The 19,723-nt window shown below is 33.7% G+C and overlaps 1 long non-coding RNA gene across 1 annotated transcript; it reads left to right on the top strand.

Annotated features, from left to right (window-relative positions):
- Nucleotides 1-11,200: 11,200 nt before the first annotated feature.
- Nucleotides 11,201-18,253, top strand: LOC150100623 (uncharacterized). Its single transcript, XR_016549203.1, has 2 exons — nucleotides 11,201-11,238; nucleotides 17,861-18,253. It is a non-coding gene; the product is annotated as an uncharacterized LOC150100623 (long non-coding RNA).
- The last annotated feature ends 1,470 nt before the right edge of the window (nucleotides 18,254-19,723 follow it).

Here is a 19,723-nt window from a genome sequence, read left to right as displayed (position 1 = left end):
CTGTCGAAATAAAAAAAAAAAATAAAATAAAAACAAAATCGAATTCTGTTGTGGCTTCTCCAAAGACTTCTTCCAATGGAGCTGTCTGTTTGGATTTGTAATCAAATAAACGAATCGACATATCAAAGCAGTCTTTAGCAGTGTAACTATTACGTTGATGACATCGTTACCGTCCATTTCTGTTCCATTGTGATTTCGGGTCATTAAACGTCATCAGAGAATTCATACCTACTAAATTGTTACGTTGTCTAGTTGGATCGCATTTATGCTTGTGGCGTGTCGAATGTTGTGACTGTTCCGTCATGTGCTACAGCAAAACCCGACAGCGGCAAACGAAAGTTCTCTACAAACGAGTAGCAGGGAAAGTGAATGAAATAGAAAACTCGCAGTAGACAGGTTCCCGTGTGGTTAATGACTCCTGCAATGAACGGATGATCGCTTTCACCTTGAACCTGGCTGCTTCGAGAACCCCGAATAGATGAGGCCTCCGGTTAGACTAGTTTTTTTAGCACTCGAACTTGCAACACGTGCACGCATGAAGAATGGCAAAATGTGTCGTTTTGCTGTGAAGTGGTCAGCGTGTCGGCTGTTACGATGACTCGGTCTTCGAAACGGGGTCATCGGTAAGCAACCAGAATGTCAGACAGACGTTTTTGTTCTTTGTCTTTCTCACCTTGAAGAGCCCTGGCTCGTCCCGTGAAGCGTCATCATTGGATTTGAAGTGAATGAACCGATAAATGCAGCTAGCGATGGTAACACGATCTCTAAGAGCTAAGGAATTGTTTGTTTCGTCACGCTCTGGGAAATTTCAGTGGTATCGTAGTTATTTGCATTAAGTTGATGCTGATCTACTTAAAATGCTTTGCATTGATAAAGGAATTAAGAAATAAATACTGCAAACTCGTACAAAGCAGATCTCCTTATAATATCGGGAGATTTCTCTCTACATTAGGAGAATCTGCTGAAATTTATTCTGGAAAATGAAATTTTTAATCTCCCATTACTACTCAATGTTTATGAACAGTTTAGCTTACGATGAGTATGCACACCATTAATACCAGTTAATATAGTAACGATATTACTCACACACGTCATTTATGAGAGCAATAATATATCTGTGGTTTTGAACCCTCTAATGAGATGGGATTATCAAGAAACACGACAATGCTGGGGAGGGGGTAGAGGAGACCGTAAGGTGTTAACAACGATGTCATTGAGGGATCCGAACAAAATGTCTCAATCTTAAGAGGCCCATGGATAGGTTATAGCAGGAAGGGAGGCATCGTAGGAACGCTACTATCAGTGAATTTTAGGTCTTATGCAACAGTACTTTCTGTCTTATTATGTTAAAACATAATATATAAATTTTTATTTAACTATTTATAATTATTTGCTTAATGTAACTTGCGAGTATATTTAGCACATGTAAATACTAATGCTAATAACATCGAAATTGACTTCTGGTGAAAAATAATAATATTTCTAAAGCACCGTTTCCAATTACGTAACGGTATGTATAAATAAGTGTTCAGTAAATATATTAGTATTGTTTTAGAATACAGTAAAATTTATCTCAATTCTTTTTCTCGTACAGCTTTATATCACAGCTAGTCTGTTATTCAAAATTTCATCACTCTGAAATATTATAGTATGAATCAGTACCGAATTATCCATAAGCTAATCTAAACTATAGCTTATTTCAGGCTTTACCACCAGTAGGTGATAAATATAGAAAGAAGGTAGAGCTAAAAAAAAAAATTCCCTACAAAATTCTATATTTGTAGAGAATATATATTCGTTAGTGAGTATTAGAAGCGGGGTATAAAATATTCCACTTCTAATACTCATTGTTAATATTAAGAAATGTCGCAATTTTTTTTTTTTTTTTTAATCAGCTGGCTTTGCTTATAATCCGTTCTTTGATATAGTATACAGCTGCTGACTTAGGCGAGACAATAATACGTATTATTTCTCCAGTCGGTAACTAGTATCTACAGTTGGAACTTCAAATCAAGTCCAACTACCTAGCTTGGCGCATGCACAGTTTATGGGCATTTGACGTTAAAACATGAACATAAATGACTGATTTTAAGGTGGTGGAGTTAGTAACATAGGCAAGTTATACTGTTTTAGACAAATTAATGAGTGTTATGAAATCAATGGTCAACGATCAAGATTTCACTGGAATATCAATTTTTTCTAGCAGGAAAGATAAAACACTCGATTTCTTTTTTTTTTTTATTTACACCAGTTCACTGTCGTAATTTTATGTTATGGTTATTTCATTCCTTTTATTTAATTACCAAACTACCTCTCCGACAGCCACATCAGTCATAGTAGACAATTAGAATTCCATTTAGAAGGCTTGACTGGCCGAGTGGATAGCATATCCGTCTCCAACCAATACGCTGCGGATTCGAATTCCACAGTGGGTATGAATGTGTTTAGGTGATTGACTTTCATCGACCAGTGAGACATCACCGTGTTTAATAGGGAATGGAAGTAGGTTGGGAGAAAAAAAAAATCAATGTTTGGCCTTCTTCTGTAACAGGATATATAAATTATCAGCCGTTCAGCAACGACAACCTACTAACTTACTGCAAGTTTACAGCCTTTCACAGGTAAAACTCACATAAAATAAGAGAAAAAAACTGTTGATCAATCATCTTCATATTGATCACAAGATGATACAAGCAGAGAAGTCGATATTCTGCAAGGAAAAAAAAAACTGTGTTTTCATTAGAACTTTAAAATCGTCTGTTGAATCAGTTCTAGCCATAATCTAGATAGGGCAAAGGTACCCCTTAGTATATGCGCACAACTTTTAAAAACATACCTTAGCTTTTTGAAAGAAATCTAAACAAGTTGATGATAAGAAAAATACATCAAAAGAAAACCTGCCTAATTTTCTTTTTGAAAACAAAAAGCTAATTAACAAAGCGCATTTGGAAGAATACTGAACAATACTTCTTTAGACTGGAAAAGACCTGAGTTTTAGTTTCATCGTGACGACAGGAATCTTTATATGGGATGTTTCCCTTGAAGGTGAAATAGCCGATCTCAATAAAGAGGCCTGAAACTCTGATTTTTCATCTCGCATATAGACAAACAGACTAAAAGAGACACACTCACCTTGCAAACAAAATACTATTAGTGAGCAATAAATGGCATAATATTTATTATTATTATTAAGAGAGACCTCCAGGGAGTCAGGGACTCATCAAGGGAATATGCTGGTGGATTTTATCGCATATTAGTGGACGGTAAATAGCATAGTGTAGATGATGTATTATGTAGTGGCTAGGTAATGTAGAGTGCCCTCCCACGGACTCCATGGAGATGTCATGTAATAATAATAATAATAATAATAATAATGCAATTAACGCCGATTAAAATCTTATCTTCAAGAGATAAATTCCAGATAAAAGCCTTCATCATGATCATCTTCCTTTATAGGCTCAGTGACCTCTCACTGCCAAAAAACTTGCCATCTTAGAAACCTGCTTACTTATGATATGGCAGTTCATCTTATCTACGTTGTCTGCTTCGTAAATTTTTCTTCTAGTCGGTTTTCCTATTTAGCGAGTTTCCTGGATGGAAAAACCCTGCCACATCTGTATGAGATTGGCTAACTCGCTTTCATTTGAAAAGCTCTGATAACAGTTTTTCGCCTCAAAGAACATCGTCGATACAGAATGAGCTACGGAGGTTCTGAAAACCTTCATGTCTACTATAAATGCACTTGAAACCAATTTGAAGCAAAGCTCATTCATATATGAAAATTTCGTGATTTTTTTATTTATTTATTTTGTTTTGTTTTGTTTTTGATGTCCGGAAAAGAAGTGAAAAGAAATGTGGAAGAGAGGCTGCTAATCAAATATTACAATAAATGACCTATTCTGCTGAAGGTCACTTGTATTGACACGACTTCGTTATTTTCCACGAATGAGATGGCACGAAATGAATCTACAAGTCTGCTATGATTCAACACTTTGAGTATTGGGACGCTTACACCAACTGGGCTACCGACAAACAGGCTGCTGAGACTATCAACTATGAGGATTAACATGGACAAACGAAGTCCTTTATGAAATCCTCATCCATGACAAAAATTCAGTTGACGTTCCGTAATAAGGAAACCAAACTCAGCTTTTATCTCCTATAATGACAAAGGAGAAAGGTCACTTTGTGCAATCAGAACACCTAGAATGAACCTCTGGCGACAATGAGACATAAAAGCTGTCTTAAATATCATGTACTATTGAAAGTAACAAACTTCATAATCAATTAAAGATTTCATCAGCGACTATATTCTTGAAAATTGGACATAGCCAAAATAAATTTCACTTTTTTATTTTATTTTAGTATTATTTTGTTGTTGTTGTTGTTGTTGTCGTCGTCTATGGATATTCCACTACTGTGGGCTATTCCCTACACATACATAGACCTTGTTATTATCATTCGTTTCACTTGTGAAAACAGACCTTCATTCACTTAGGCTATTAGATTTTCAAATCTCGAAATCGGAACACGCATACATAGCGTGATATATGACGCAAGACGTCAATCAATAGATAAAATAAGAAAGGTTTCGCTGTGAAAACGATCACCTGCGTGATTTTCTTTTACTTTCAGCATGCATTGTCATTTTCTTTACCACCATTGAAGAGAATAAACGTGGTCATTTGAGTGAACTGAAAAGCCGTCAAAAGCGGCGATTTCATGAAAAATGGAGCTGTAAAATCGTAGTAAAGAAATTAAATAAATAGAAAATTGCAATAAAAAAATTAGATCGAAATTCATAGACTAACATGATAAGAAAAATATCAACAAGAATTTGCTGACTACGTAATTATGGGCAGCGGAAATATTTCCGATTTTGCAATCATAAATACTTGGTATTAATCAAACAACACTTTGGAAAGGATATTTGTTAATATTCACTAAAAGGGCCTTTACGAAAAGTGAGTACAATGCACGACAAATGGTTAATTAGTCTGTATTTCTTGTGGATAATATTTTCCCATGAATGCGTGCAATATTGCTTTGACAGCCGCCAGAGAAAATAATAATCTTTTCAATCTTTCATATAGTCATCTGAATTCACCTAGGCTTGTCGGCCTAGATACTTCTGTAAACGATATTCGACAAAAAGAAAAAAAAAACATTTATGGAAAGTTCGCCGGCTTAGTTGACCAAGTATCTACTTTCCAGCCAAGAGGCTGCTGATTCGAATTCCACATGAGTAGAGATTTTTGTGATTGTTCTACTAACTCTATGTGGAAAGAGATACTACGACTACACCACTTCTTCTAGCAGAAGACTTCACTCCCAAAACCCTGTGAGGTACCACACAGTGCCCACTGACGTCAAATGTGAATAACTTAACTGTGGAAAGTTCTTCCTGCCGGAACTGGAGTACCACTGAGAAACGAAGAAGACTATTTGAACGATATCGTATGAACAAAAATATAAGCAGAATAGGTCACCTGTATTGATACAATTTTGTCACGGAACAGAATTAACTGACGACACTGCTATGATTCAACACCAGCCCTGAGTATTCGGACATTAACAGCACCTGAGCTACTGCCAAACAGGCTTTCGGATTACCAACTACAAAAAGGCGCAAATCCACAATACATGAGGGTAGTGAGTGATACAAGAGTTAGATAATACAAAATTCCTGCTCTAGAGATCAAACACGAAACTTTTTTCTTTCTGTCCTTCAAAAAAGCAAGACTGTCCTTATGTCGGTTAATGAAATTCATCTGCCACCTAAGGACATTACAATCACAACATCCATACCAACAGTGGATTCAACCCATGACCTATTGAACGAGAGAGAGAGAGAGAGAGAGAGAAAGAAAGAGAGGGATTTTCACTCGGCCAACAAGCCTAGGTGAATTCAGATTGAATTCAGATGACTGTATGAAAGATTGAAAAGATTATTATTTACTCTGGCGACTGTCCAAGCAATATTGCACGCATTCATTGAATACTATTATCCACAAGAGCTAGAGACTAATTTACCATTTGTCGTGCATTGTACTCACTTTCCGTTAAAGGCCCTTGTAATGAATATTAATAAAGCTCAAGGACGAGTGTTTCAAAGATTCGGGTTCTCTATAAATGCTGAATCTGTCACAATCGACTAGCCGTATGTAACATTTTCATGTGACAAGCCTTTGAAGGAGAGAAAAAAAAAAAAAAAAAAATTCACACTACCTTCCTGTCGGTGAAGTTGCGCTTCGAAATAGTGTTTGTGTGAGTGCTTAATGTATTTGTGTTCTGACTAAAATAAATGCAAATTATGAACCCTTTCAGACAGAGAGTAGTTGAACAAAGACTGAACCTTTAGTAAATATAAAAGGTACTGAAGGTAATAAGGTCCTTTTCAAGTACAACGTATGTTTAATCTAGGCTTATCGAGTTGTATATGTTGCGATATCTAAACGGATAATTCTAGACGGTAAGTACTACTGGTACTGAGCGGTTGGTTGTTTCTGAGAAGCTGAAAAAAAGAAAAAAAAAAGAATGAATTTAAAGATAATTTTACTATAGTAAATAACTTTACTATAGTAAAATTATACTTAACTATACTAAATGTTGAATGTATAAAGCATTGAAATACATTCAATACGTAATTAATAATTTCGTTTACTAATTAAGTGATTCAAAGAGAGAAAGAATAAAAAATCGGAATGAGGTCCACTGAAAATAGCATTTTGTACTAATTAGATGCACTACTAAATGTTGCTGTTGGAAAGAGAGATAGCCATTCTTCCTGACTTTTTGTGCACAGTAAATATTTCTGCAGCAGATAATGATATTTCGATTTTCTTGTAGGCTTTTTATTTTTTTATTTTTTTAATGCTAGTACTTAGTTATAGTTATATCGATCAGCAAGCGTTGCGAACATGAAAATACACTGGAAAATGTGATACATGGTGAGATCCGTTTCCAAGAAAATTAATATATAATGATAGACTCGGTAATTGCTGCATTCAGAACAAATAATATTCTTACCGTGTATTTATACCACAAATTATGACCATACAGTTTTTTTTTTTCTTTTTTCAGTAGATATTTCCACTGAAAGAAAAAACATTAAGTAATTACATTAAGTAATTATTTACTTAATGTAATTTATTTACTTAATGTCCAATATTTAAGAAATTAACGTATACAATATTTTTCTAAGCCATGTTTTTCATGAAAATGGCATGCTCTTTATGTATCCTTTAAACAGTATTTATTATTATTGTTTAAAAAATTATATATTATATATACTGTTTCAGAAAAATACATTTCTGTTGCATACCTTTTCTTTTCATTAAATAAATTTTACAAATAATGATTGTAATCCTGATTGGCCGAGTGATTAACGTACCCGGTCTCTAACCAACAGGATGCGCATTCGAATCCCGTCCTGGGAGCGATAATCTTTAGGTAGGAGATGAATTTCAATGCCTCACGTGAGACCACCTACTTAATGAAAGGCCTGTAATAGCTTGTAAAGTTAATGTTCCTACAAAAGAAAGCCAATTTACAGATTGGCTTTTATATTAGTTTTAGGACTAATGTTAAGATACACCAAAGATTAGTGAATAAAAATGGATGCATCACTTATATAAATCATATAATAACAATAAGACCAACATTAGTCATTTACATCATTTTTCTTTTTTTTTTTTTTTAATGCATACGTTTCTAAAGTTGTATTCTCAAGTTACATATTCACATCACAATGTTACCAAAGTGCGAATAACTAGAATAATAACATTATGTTATTAGTAAACTTACGTTTGAATCTTGTATGAATAACTAGAATGGTAATATGTTAGTAAACTTATGTTGGAATTTCAAATGAATCTTTTTTTTTTATTAGTTAAACTTTAAATATTACCTACCTGGGTTTTCGTAGTTAAATTTTGTAACTAATTAAGTTGTTTAAAATATGTTTATAACTCGCAATTAACGGCTCTTATTTATATACGTACTCGTATACTTTTGAAATTCAGGTTTTGGATTCCCACTTGTATATTCTCTGGCTAGCGAACATTTTAACTTAAATATATGTTTATTTAAATTACATTCACGAATAAATGTCAAAGAGAGAAATAACTTCGAATAACGTACATTGTGCTACACGGCCAAACGCTACAATGGGAAGTGCTACACTTGCCATTGTAGCGATTGCAGGCCGTCTGGTGGTCGGCGTGAATTTACAAAATTTCAAAGTGGATTTGAGTCCCACTATGGCATGTTTTGTTCTGTAAGTTTATATACAGTATTTTATTTTGCTCGGTGAGGAAAAAAATAATTCAAATTTTTTTTATGAAATAGTTTTTTTTTTCATTGCATGTATGTAATTTGATTTCAGATATCCCTCGATAGTATCCTAACAGTGAATAATTATGGAAGCTACACCATTTTTTATTCTGTCAACTATTAGAGCTACCATTATTTCACGGACAGGTCTTCAATAACAGGTTTCTCTTAAAATTTGAGTGCATAAGGTTTAATAAGGTTTAATAATACATTACAACTTCTGAAATCATTGCTACAATGTAGTATAACTCAAAAGATTAAATGCAAATTAGTTTTAATTCGCATTCACATATAGTACAGTCCTAAATGCAAGTTGCAAAGGGATTTACATGACTACGGTTATTCTAGTATACTTTTGAAACCATCATGGTATATCTGCATGCGAAGTTAGGAAACGGTGATGAAAGAATGGATAGAAGAACTTATCAAATACCTTACTGAGGAGGTCATAAGTTGAGATAAAGGGAGGGGAGAGGGGGGGAGGAAAGTTATATCTGATGTAACAGTGGCAATAGCTTTTGCCACTCTTATAGCAGCATGCCCTACAAGAGTGGCTTATTCCCTGTGCTAAATGCTATTTCAAGTAGCGTTAGGCTTAATGTCTGTTTTTGGCAAATAAGTTTTGCAATGGTGTCACTGATTGCCCATTCACTGAGGCCCTGCTACTCAATTATGGTATGGAATTTTTTTATCACCAGCAAGTTAATTTGTTGAAAATGGTACTTTCACCACAGGGACAAAAACACTTATACTTGTTAACTGAAACCTATCTAACAGATAATATCGATTATCTAGAATGAGGATATGAGGGAATGGGAAGTGAAAGTATTAAAAGCATATCCACCTAAGCCCAGAATTATGGAACATATTTTTAAGATTTCTTCAATTAGTTCAAGTTTCCTTAAAGATTTCTTAAACCTCTTCAAAAAAGCAAGTTTGAAGGATTGGCAATCAACAACACCCCCGACATAAAATTTACCGTTGAACCATAGAAAAATGGTTCATTCCCTTTCCTGGAGATGAAACTAACCAGAGGTATTCTGTAAAGCTAAAAACCTCTGTGTACTGGTAACCAACCAACCAACCAACACAAATAGATGCCTTTGGGCCGATTCGCTTGTCAAAATTTTTATTAATGAAGGATGGCAATGAGGTGGCCAATAAACTCCATTTCCTTACTAATATTCTACAAAATGAATATGACAAACTAACCATCTCCAAACATCGACAAAAATACCAGAGAGTCGAGGCCATAGTGAAGATACGTGCTGTCTTCAACCCACCCGAATGATGATCTAGCCCAAAAACTTAAAATATTTTGGAAAGCTTTCGGAATCCTACGCCATTGCTACAAAAATGAAATACATAAAAAAACAGCTTGAAGAAAACAAAAACCTAAAAATTGTGTTAAAATGCAGATATTTAAATCCTAGTTTTGAACATTTTTTATTGCTACAAAGTGATGATTTAATTATTTCTCAAGAAGTACGCACTCGTGCACAACTACAGGCACATAAAAAGAGCTATTTTAAATTAGAGGAATCCTGTTTAATACCCTATTTGTTAACATTCGTGATATTTGTGTTCTCTACAAACAGCTTCTTATGCAATTTTGTACGCCTGAAGGACTCCTTTGTAGTAATGACCAACCTAGTCATGTTCATATAAATACACAGCAGGATATTTAGTTGTTGTTGTTGATGTTTCCTTCCGGCTTTAGTCACATAAAATATTCCCCATGTCTGTATGCCTACAGAGTTTACATTCCGACAATGGCTAACATTTCTAGCATTGGCAATCCTATACATTTTGTTCCGGTTAAGTTTTAGCATATGCATTGACCAACACAAGTAAGATTTCGGAAGAAAATAGCTACTACTATTGCTTATTTATAGATACATTCTTATTCAATAATAATTACTCAGCATAAATCTTGCAACTTCCATGTGCGATAAAAGAAAAAAAAATTCTTGGTAATCTCTGTTCTTATTTTTAAATGAATAAAGATTATAAAACAGTGAATGGAATTTACATTGTTTTCCTTATAATCACGATTGTTGTGAGAAGTATCTCAAGTGTCCCTGCTGTCGCTCAACTCCCCCCCCCCCCAATCTCTTCCAATCAGCAAATGAGCTTTTTCACTATCTCTTTATCTGGGTGAAACGACTTCATATTTATTATTATGGTATGTAACGTATAAGTGATCAGATATCTGTTATAAGCAAAAAATATTGCTTTTTTCAATTGCTGTATGTTACGTTAGTTCTTGTGTGAGAGCAAGCACGTGTGAATGTCCAGACAGATGTCCATCACGTGAGAAAAAGTGGTTTTAACTGCTCTCACATCTTGCACAGTGTGTAAGTATAACTGTTATACAAATAACAGTTATACAAATGTAACTGTTATACAAATAACAGTTACACCTCCCAAATCCAGGTTTCACATGTGTGGATGCTATTGTCATTCTGTTGGCGCTATAAATAAATACATAAATAAATAACTATTCTTTCCTAGTGTTTCTAGACTCCAACCCTTGCCATTTGTTACTGTAGATCACTTCAGATGAAGCCATGACTAGGAAAAATATAAAGGGGGAGAAGCGGGCAAGTATAGTGTCTCTTTGTTATGCCTTGGCTTATCATCTAGTTTTTTTTTTTTAATAATCAAGACTATAGATATTTCTTTAAACTTTAGTTATCCTACTGTAGCAAAAACAACAAACTTATCAATAAAAGCTTCGATGACCTAAGTTATTTGGTTTTGTTTATGCTGTGCGATTTTGTTTATCATTATTGGAGGAGAAAAATACATTTTCAGTGCGTGATGTATCTCACACAATAACAACAACTGATAAAGCTGAACTATGGACTGATTTGGTCGGCTCTAAGCGCAGATATATGCAAGGTAGGATTACCAGTTGTTGAATACGAAATATTTTGTCTTTCTATTTCTTAAATTTTCGTTTTAAATCTGCGCTGAAGCGAATCATACACAATCGTGCATTATGATTGTAGTAAATTTTGAACCATTAGGACTAATGGTGAAATGTAATTATATATTCTATCATTATACATTCTCTGTACAATAATGGTTATTGCAGTATATATGCTACTTGAACATCCTCCCTAATAAAATAAATGTATTTTAGGTCAATTTTCTTGGTGAAGAAATGACTACAACTGTTCAGCTTAGAAAATCAAAATTATAAAAAATTGAAAATGTAATGAGTGCTCTTAGACTTTCAAGAGAAAAATAATATTAATTTTACTTTTTTATTTTTTAAATGTGGACTTTTTTACAACAAGCATCTTCGGTACTGTTTCGATTCTCTGCATATGCAAAGCCAAGTCATAGAAATCAAGACAAGAAAGTGTCATTTAGCATATTTTATAATACTTAAAACTGCTTTATTTTGAAGAACTTATATGTAAGTCCCGCAGACATTTTGATACCTGTCACTGTCTTTATGCCAAGAAGACACTCTTTGTACTCGGAGAACGACAAATATGAAGGCCCAGGGAAAATTTTCTGCTGCTCCCGTTATTCACGCGGAGGACCTATCAGCTAGCACACATCGAGGCAAGTTGCAGGCATCTCGAAATTGTTAGAGTGCATTGACCCTGCATGCGCCGCACTCAGGTAATTGTATGGATAAGCAACGCGCCGTGTTGGAAAAGAGAAGCAGCGGTACCTGGGATGCTGAGACAAAGAGAGAGAGACAGAGGGAAGAGGAAAGAGAGCTGTAAAATAATGATGATGACGATGACAGGAAATAGGCTGGTTACATACCGCAAGGATAAACATATTACTCATACAGAGATCCGAATGTTTTTTTTCTCTTGAACATGCATGCTTGTAAAATGAATGTGGCTGAGGAAAAGAACGTATAAAAATTCAGGCAAACGATAAAGAGAGAGAGAGAGAGAGATGATATAAGTCTGAGCTGTTAAGACTACTCTGAATAAGTAAACCATTTAACACCGACCTGAGTGCATTGCAGGCATTTAAAAGTTAATTCTTATATAATTAACTTTAGAATTGTTATTAACTTTTAAAGGAAAACAAGCGTTTATCTATAAAAATGATAATTTATCATCGCTCTCAGTTACAGTGGCCATTTTTTGTATTGGATGAAGCAAAGTGTTTAGAAACACTCAACTAAAATCTATTAGTTCATACGCTGTAATCGAATATACAGTTGTATTAAATTTTATTTGGCTTACTGAATTACAAATGATAATGTACCATCATCAATTGTCATCATCATCATCAGATTCTTCACATGTATTCTCAAGGGGTATGCTATGATAGAATTACATGATTGAGTTTGCATTATTAGTAGCTTCCTATTATTTTCTTAAAAAAATAATCTCTTTGTTTTGTAATTTGTGCCACATCGGATATCTCACAATTAATTTATAAGATATCCGATATGGCACATTCCAACATTTAGGTCTTCTAAGGCACTTTCAACTGCATCAGTCCATCTAGATCTTGATCTTCCTCTGTTTTTTTTTTTTCTTCACATCATCCAACTACCAAAACGCCTGTTTTTCTACCCTTTCATTTTTCATCATACTTTAAGTGATCATACTATCCTAGATAAGCTCTATTCGCACATTCCCGAATGTTAATAATATCAAGTTCCTTTTTAATATCTTCATTTTATTAATATGATACTATCTATTTGCTCTCCAAATTTTTCTAAGAACACTCATAGCTGTGTTTTCTAATTGTTAACGAACTGTTTTATTTCTAACCTAACTCTCAGATTTATGAGTTAAAATAGGTTTGAACGCTGTCTTATATCCCTTCTACTTTAGCGCTTTAAATTTATATCTTATTCCATAATAATGTATCCAGCTGACTTCCCACCATAGCAGCTTTATATATTCTTATTATCTATTTCAAATTTCAATTTTAATGAAATGTAATGAAATATTCCGAAAACTTTATTCTAGAGGTACAAAATGGATTTAGAAAAGGACGATCATGTATAGACCCAGCCTTCTGCCTAAAATTAATAATAGAGAAAAGAAGAGAATATAATTTAGAAACACATATTGCATTTATTGACTTTGAAAAAGCATTTGACAAAGTTAAAAGAAACATATTATTTAACATATTAAAAGAAAGACAAATACCAAATAATATCCAAAAAGCTGTCACAAGTATATATGAAAATAATCAAATACAAATAAGATTAAATCACGAGCTATCATATACAAGAGAGATAAACCAAGGGGTCCGACAGGGATGTCCCCTCTTAGCAACTCTTTTTAATATCTACTTAAATGAAATAATAATAAAATGGAGTAAACGTTTACATCAAGGAATTAAACTTTCACCTACAGTTAACTTAAACTCTCTCCTCTTTGCAGACGACCAAATAATAATTACAAATTCTGAAGATAACTTACAGAAAGCTATTTTAAATTTAAATGAGATATCCAAAGATTATGGTATGATAATATCAACGGAAAAATCAAAAACTATGGCCTTTAAAGGACAAGATCCAGCAAGAACTAAAATAGTATTAGATAACAAGATCTTAGAACAGGTGAATTCATTTAACTACCTAGGATGTATGATCACTTATGAAAATGAAACAGATATAAACATAAAAATTGCAAAATATTTAAAAATAACAGGAGTAATTAACTCTATATTTAAACCAAACCTAGTTCAAAAACAAACCAGGCTAAAATTATACAATACATTAGCCCTACCAGTCTTAATGTATGGAAGCGAAATCTGGACAATAAAACAAAAAGACAAACAAAGATTAACAACAGCAGAAATGAAGTTTATGAGAAAAACTGCAAAGTATACCCTATTTGATCACAAAATAAACGAAGATATTATGAAAGAATTAAACCAAGAACCAGTAATTGAAAAAATTAAAAAATATAAACATAAATGGATGGAACACGTTCAAAGAATGAAAACAGAAAGATTACCAAAACAAGCCTTAAAGTACAAGCCATTAGGAAAAAGAAAACCAGGACGTCCTCTTAAACGATTCAACGATGACTTCTAAGGCCGGAACAGGCCATACTAGGCCTAAATCCTTGATACGTATGATGATGATGATGATGATGATGAAAGTTCAATTTTCCATCTTCACTAAAAATTGAATTTAAATAGTCGAAGTATTTTACATGTAATACAGTTTATGTACAGAACGAGATAAAATACTTCGGCTATTAAGTATAGTTTTTAGTAAAGCAGCTTTCAACTATTTTCATTGGAAAATGCAGTTCTCGGGTTCATGCTCGTTTCCATAGTTTGGCCTTTATTTCTGATTGCATACCAAACTTGAATAGTTGTTTGTTATAACAAACAATTATTCAGTTTAGTTTAAGATAGACTACACTATATATATTATAAATTGCATATTGCTTTGAATAATATTCATTTATACCATATAACTGTAGGATTTTTGAAGTTTTTCTCTTGGCGTCATATCATATGCCTTTTCCAGATCAAAACAGAAATGCAGGTGCTTCTTATATTTCCATGGTTTCCTTGCTATCCATCTCAAAGTGAAAATCTGATCTTGACAACCTTATTTGGCCCACGCCCAGCTTATTCTTCTCAAAGTTTCCTCTTTTACAGTTTTTCTTGGTTTCCTCTAAGTGTGCTTATAAAACTTAGTAGGAAAATTCCTCTATAATTCTCACATTCAGTTTTATTTCCCTTTTAACAGATGGGAAACTACTAGAATTCGACCCTCTGACCTGAATTTCTGAATTATGCAGTGCAGCCGCCATAAAACTTTTATAGCCATTATATTTGAGCATATTTGGTAGAATATCTTCTACTCCAGTCTGCCTTTTCACTATTCTGGCTTCTGATGGCCTTCTCCACCTCAAGGACTGTCACGCATTCCTGACTGCATTCCTCTGGAATATTTCCGCCAGAGTTCTGTTACTGTCACTGCTTGTCTCATTTAATAATTTGTTCAATTGATTACTTACAGATATCTAGAATATCGTTTTTCTTCAGTTTTCATGCCACCTTTATCAACTCTGATTCATTTTACAATATTCTTTCTTCCATTTCTAAGTTCTTCCATTAGCCTCCAGAGCATTTTACCACATTTCTGATATTTATCTCTTATATTCTTACCAAAGTCTTGCTAGGATTTTTGTTTCGTTACTTTTACACATACCATAGCTGTCTTACATTTTTCTCTGTATTCTCTTTGAACACAAGTTGGCTTCTTTGCTAGGAATTTTTGATTCAATTTCTTCTTTTCTCGGATTTCCCCTTAACTTCTTATACCTTCATTCAGGGATTGGTTCTTTTTCAAACTCTTTCATTTCCTCCTCCAGCAATATATTTAAGTTTGTGTCTATTGTTCGCCTTCGAGAGAGGGCTTGACTCAGATTCTTTTTTAAAACTTTCCGTCGGAAACTCGAGAGAGGGCTTGACTCAGATTCTTTTTTAAAACTTTCTGCACATATTTTTTTATTCAATATGATATTCTTTATTACACAGCTTAAAAACTGAATGGTGATCATTTCCTATTTCAAATTCTCTGTATACTCTTGTGTTCTGAGAAAATGTGAAGATGTCGCTGTCAACAATAACATAGTCAATAAAACATTTCTTGCGTGTTGAACATCTTTATGTTGGAAATGGTGTTCTTAATGACTAATGCATGTCCTGAACAGAAATCCAGCAGATACTTATCATTTGCTCTTTTCTCCGAATTTTCTCAAAACATATACTGTACGTCAAGAGATGCGAGACCCTTCGACACTTCTGCGCATGTCAGAAGAAGGATAATCCATTACGATATTAGGGTGATCAATGCGTTTCGTGGGATGAGTGTTTATTATTATACGTCGGAAAATCAACTGTTCTTTTATGAAAATTCTAGCTCTTAAAGTAGTGCCTATTTTGCTTGTGCAACCGTTGGAAAATTTACATATAAAGCACGTGATTTCGCGTGTTGGTGACCAATTCGTACATCCTTTATTTTTTTTCTTCCCTTCAGCATGAATTGACTATTCTTGGCACATTGCCAAACTCGGTTCTATGAAGTGTGGGCGTACAATATATTCATTTGGTATTCATTTCCTGTTCTGCTGTTTAGATCTCCAACAAAAACGATCTTTTCCTGCTTTTTTTTTTTTCAACTGCTTTCTGTGAGGACTCGAAAAATTCTTCCATTTTCTCAATAGATCTAGAACTTTCTGTTGGGCCTTACGCACCAATAATTCGCATTATTCAATTTTTTCATTCTGATATTTGTCCACATCACTATAATTGAAATTGTTTACCATTCAAGAATTTATCTTTGAGTTTAGGATTTTGACTACTATAGCTATTTTTCCCCTTTCCCTGCCTCACTCTTATCTGGACGTAATCTTATAGTTATTATTTAGCGGTATTTCACCTGTTTTAATCTTTATAGGTTCAGTGATATTCCAATTATGTCACATTGATACGTCTTTGTTTTCTTCGGCGAATTCCATTTATTTTCATGAGATACTTTGATGGTTTCGATGTTCAATTCTGCTGACGGTGAATTTGTCTTAATAGTTTTATACTGCCCACCCACCATCCTCCCGGACCCCTTACAAAATCAGTGGGGAGCCTTCTTTAACCGAATTGCTTAAACTAGCGATCTTGTTTAATTCAGCTGGGATGACATTTCATCACACTGTATCATGGCGTTTGTTGCTGTTTAAATTGATACAAAATTCGCTTGAATCGGCTAAGTTCAATTGCCAATCTTATTACGGAAATAAGGGTACATAATAACATGACACACCACGAGAAGGTAAGGACAGAACATTGGGTTAGAAGCCCTGGTCGGTTCTTTTAATTTCTTACAGATTGTGAAAGGTTCCTCCCAGTTTTGTAGTTTTGACTCTGGTGCGATAGAAGATTATGTGTGCATATTTATGCATATATATATATATATATATATGCATATTTATTTATGTGTGTGTGTATGTACGTGTGTGCGCAGAAAAATTGGCCAGAGAACATACGAAATTAATACCCATAATAAACTGTGCAGATGGGATTAATTGCTCCTTCATAACAGTCATGAGGGTTATAAGAAGGCCAGATTTTTGGCATGACAGGTCATTGAACTTACCATTTCAAAGGGAGAAGGTGATGTTTCTTTATTTACAAAAGTGCCAAAGTAAATTTATTGTTAATTTAAAATTAGGTGCCACTGATATCGTTCTATTACCAAAAGACTTCGTCGGGTGAAAACATCGGGAGTTGTTCAAAACTGTTCTGTTTCTGATGACTGCTGGCATTGTTGAACTCTAGGACTTGCTCACCCAGTAGCAGAATCATAGCTAGCTAGCGATTAGAACTAAAGTTTACTTTCAGATGGCTAAAACTAAACAGGATTATTTCTGTTTCTGTGGATTGTTATTGTTTCACATTAGTGGTAGAGCTAGTGTAAGATCTCGGATACATCCAACTTAACTTCGTATTTTGCAGACCGGTAATTGTTAGTGATACTTTAAGGGGCTTTCTTTTGGTTTTACAGATCAACCAAGGATTTGGTTTGGTAACGAGTATGAATGTGGTTCGACAGATAAAGATATCCCCTTATTTCTTTGAGTAGTTATTTCTTGTAGACATCTATTTCTATGGGATTTCCTAAATATAATACAAGTTTGACCTGACAAATTACAGATACGCAAAAACGCCATAAAACAGTGCATAGAAGATCACGTGACACAGCTCGATAACCTCGACATATTCAGATAGTGAGGAATGAAATTATACGTAATTGTAACCATCTTAAAGAGTAACCTATCAGACGGTTACTCAGCTATAATTACACTATTGTATGAACACCTTAATCAAGTTTAACAATGCCGGCATTACAAGGTTTTTGTAATATTCTTTGCTGCAATAAAAGTCGCTATGTTTGTAATGTTTATGTTTTGTTTTTATATTTGTATTTCTCTGAACATTGTCTCTCTATCAGAGGAAATAGCCCAACGAGTTCTGATGAGAGGAAGAAATTACCAGTGCTAATAAAATCACGGAAAGTTATTTCTCTGATTAAATTTCTTAATCAAATACATAAACTTTAAATTATAACTGATTTCATCGTGTTCAAACATAAACCAAACACTGTCTTTTTGGAAATGTTAAAGACAAAAACCTATATTGGCGATTCATATTATAAAATTAATGAAATATTAAATAATAGAATATAAAACTCAACCATTCTTATACAAACAAGACAAAATCAAGAACCTCAGGGTTTATAAAAAAATTAGTAATGCAAACTATAAGGATACAATAAAAGATAAGTGAAAGCTGCAAGTACTGTAAGAAATTAAATATACCATCATTTAAAAGAAAGTAAAAACAGATCACAAGGATTTTAAAATGCCAAGATATTATTTTAAAAAAAGTAGTTTAAAAATGACTTAATTAGAAATATTCCTCCGTCGTGTCGTCCTAGACATGAAGAAAAATATTATTAATTAATAGCAGTAAAGCAGACTTAAATGAAGACAGAAGATTAGCTAATAAATGTGATAATGATTTTGCCACATTCAGTGAGACCTTTTGTTAATACCAAATGAGTCAATGACACTTCTAAAAGAATTGATTACTTAACTTATATATCTCTTCTACACACCTGTGAACATGAAATTAGCAATTTTATTTTTAGCCTAAAAACATTTCGAACTTGGAATAATGGCGTTTACGTTAATATTGTCTTACGATAGTTTTACTTTAAATTTTTAACACAACGCTGATGATTGAAGTTAATTCCGATGGAATTAACTTCAATCATCAGCGTTGTGTTAAAATTTGAAGTTAATTCCATTGGAATTAACTTCAATCATCTCTAGCAGCTGTATGGATTTATAGAAAGCCTTTTAGACGGTATCCTACCATTCGATTTTTATAAGGAAACTGGAAGCGATAAGAATTCGAGGTACTGCCCATAAGATATTTAAAATTTATTAAATATGGTTAACAGAACTTTGTGCAAAGTCACGATTTTCTCTTGTCATAGTGTCAGTACTAGTTAAGAATCTGCTGGATCAATGGCAGTTGATTTCAGAGTTATAGCTTGGGCATTAAGAAATAGTACATTGTAATTGTGTGATTATCGGGTCCTCTTTGAGGTCCACTCCATCAGAAATGGCAGCCTTTCAGATAATAGCGTATGCATGAGATTTTACCTCACATTGGGTAAAAAAAACATCAGAAATCTCGATACGTTACAATTTGCTTAGACACAATGAACTGCGCGCAAAGGTATCATTTGGTTTCGAAATCCAAAAGTAATGTAATATCTTTTATTTAATTAATTTATTTCTTTGATAGGCATATCAAAGAAACTTTCTTTACTTTCTTGACCTGGAATATTTTGCTATTC

The sequence above is a fragment of the Typopeltis vanoorti genome, chromosome 12, assembly GCF_054136105.1.
Source record: "Typopeltis vanoorti isolate ZY-2024b chromosome 12, IOZ_Tvanoo_1.0, whole genome shotgun sequence".
In the NCBI taxonomy this organism is placed as follows: Eukaryota; Metazoa; Arthropoda; class Arachnida; order Uropygi; family Thelyphonidae; genus Typopeltis; species Typopeltis vanoorti.
The sequence above is the reverse complement of the archived record's forward strand: the minus strand, read 5'-3'. Positions and strand labels throughout refer to the sequence as shown.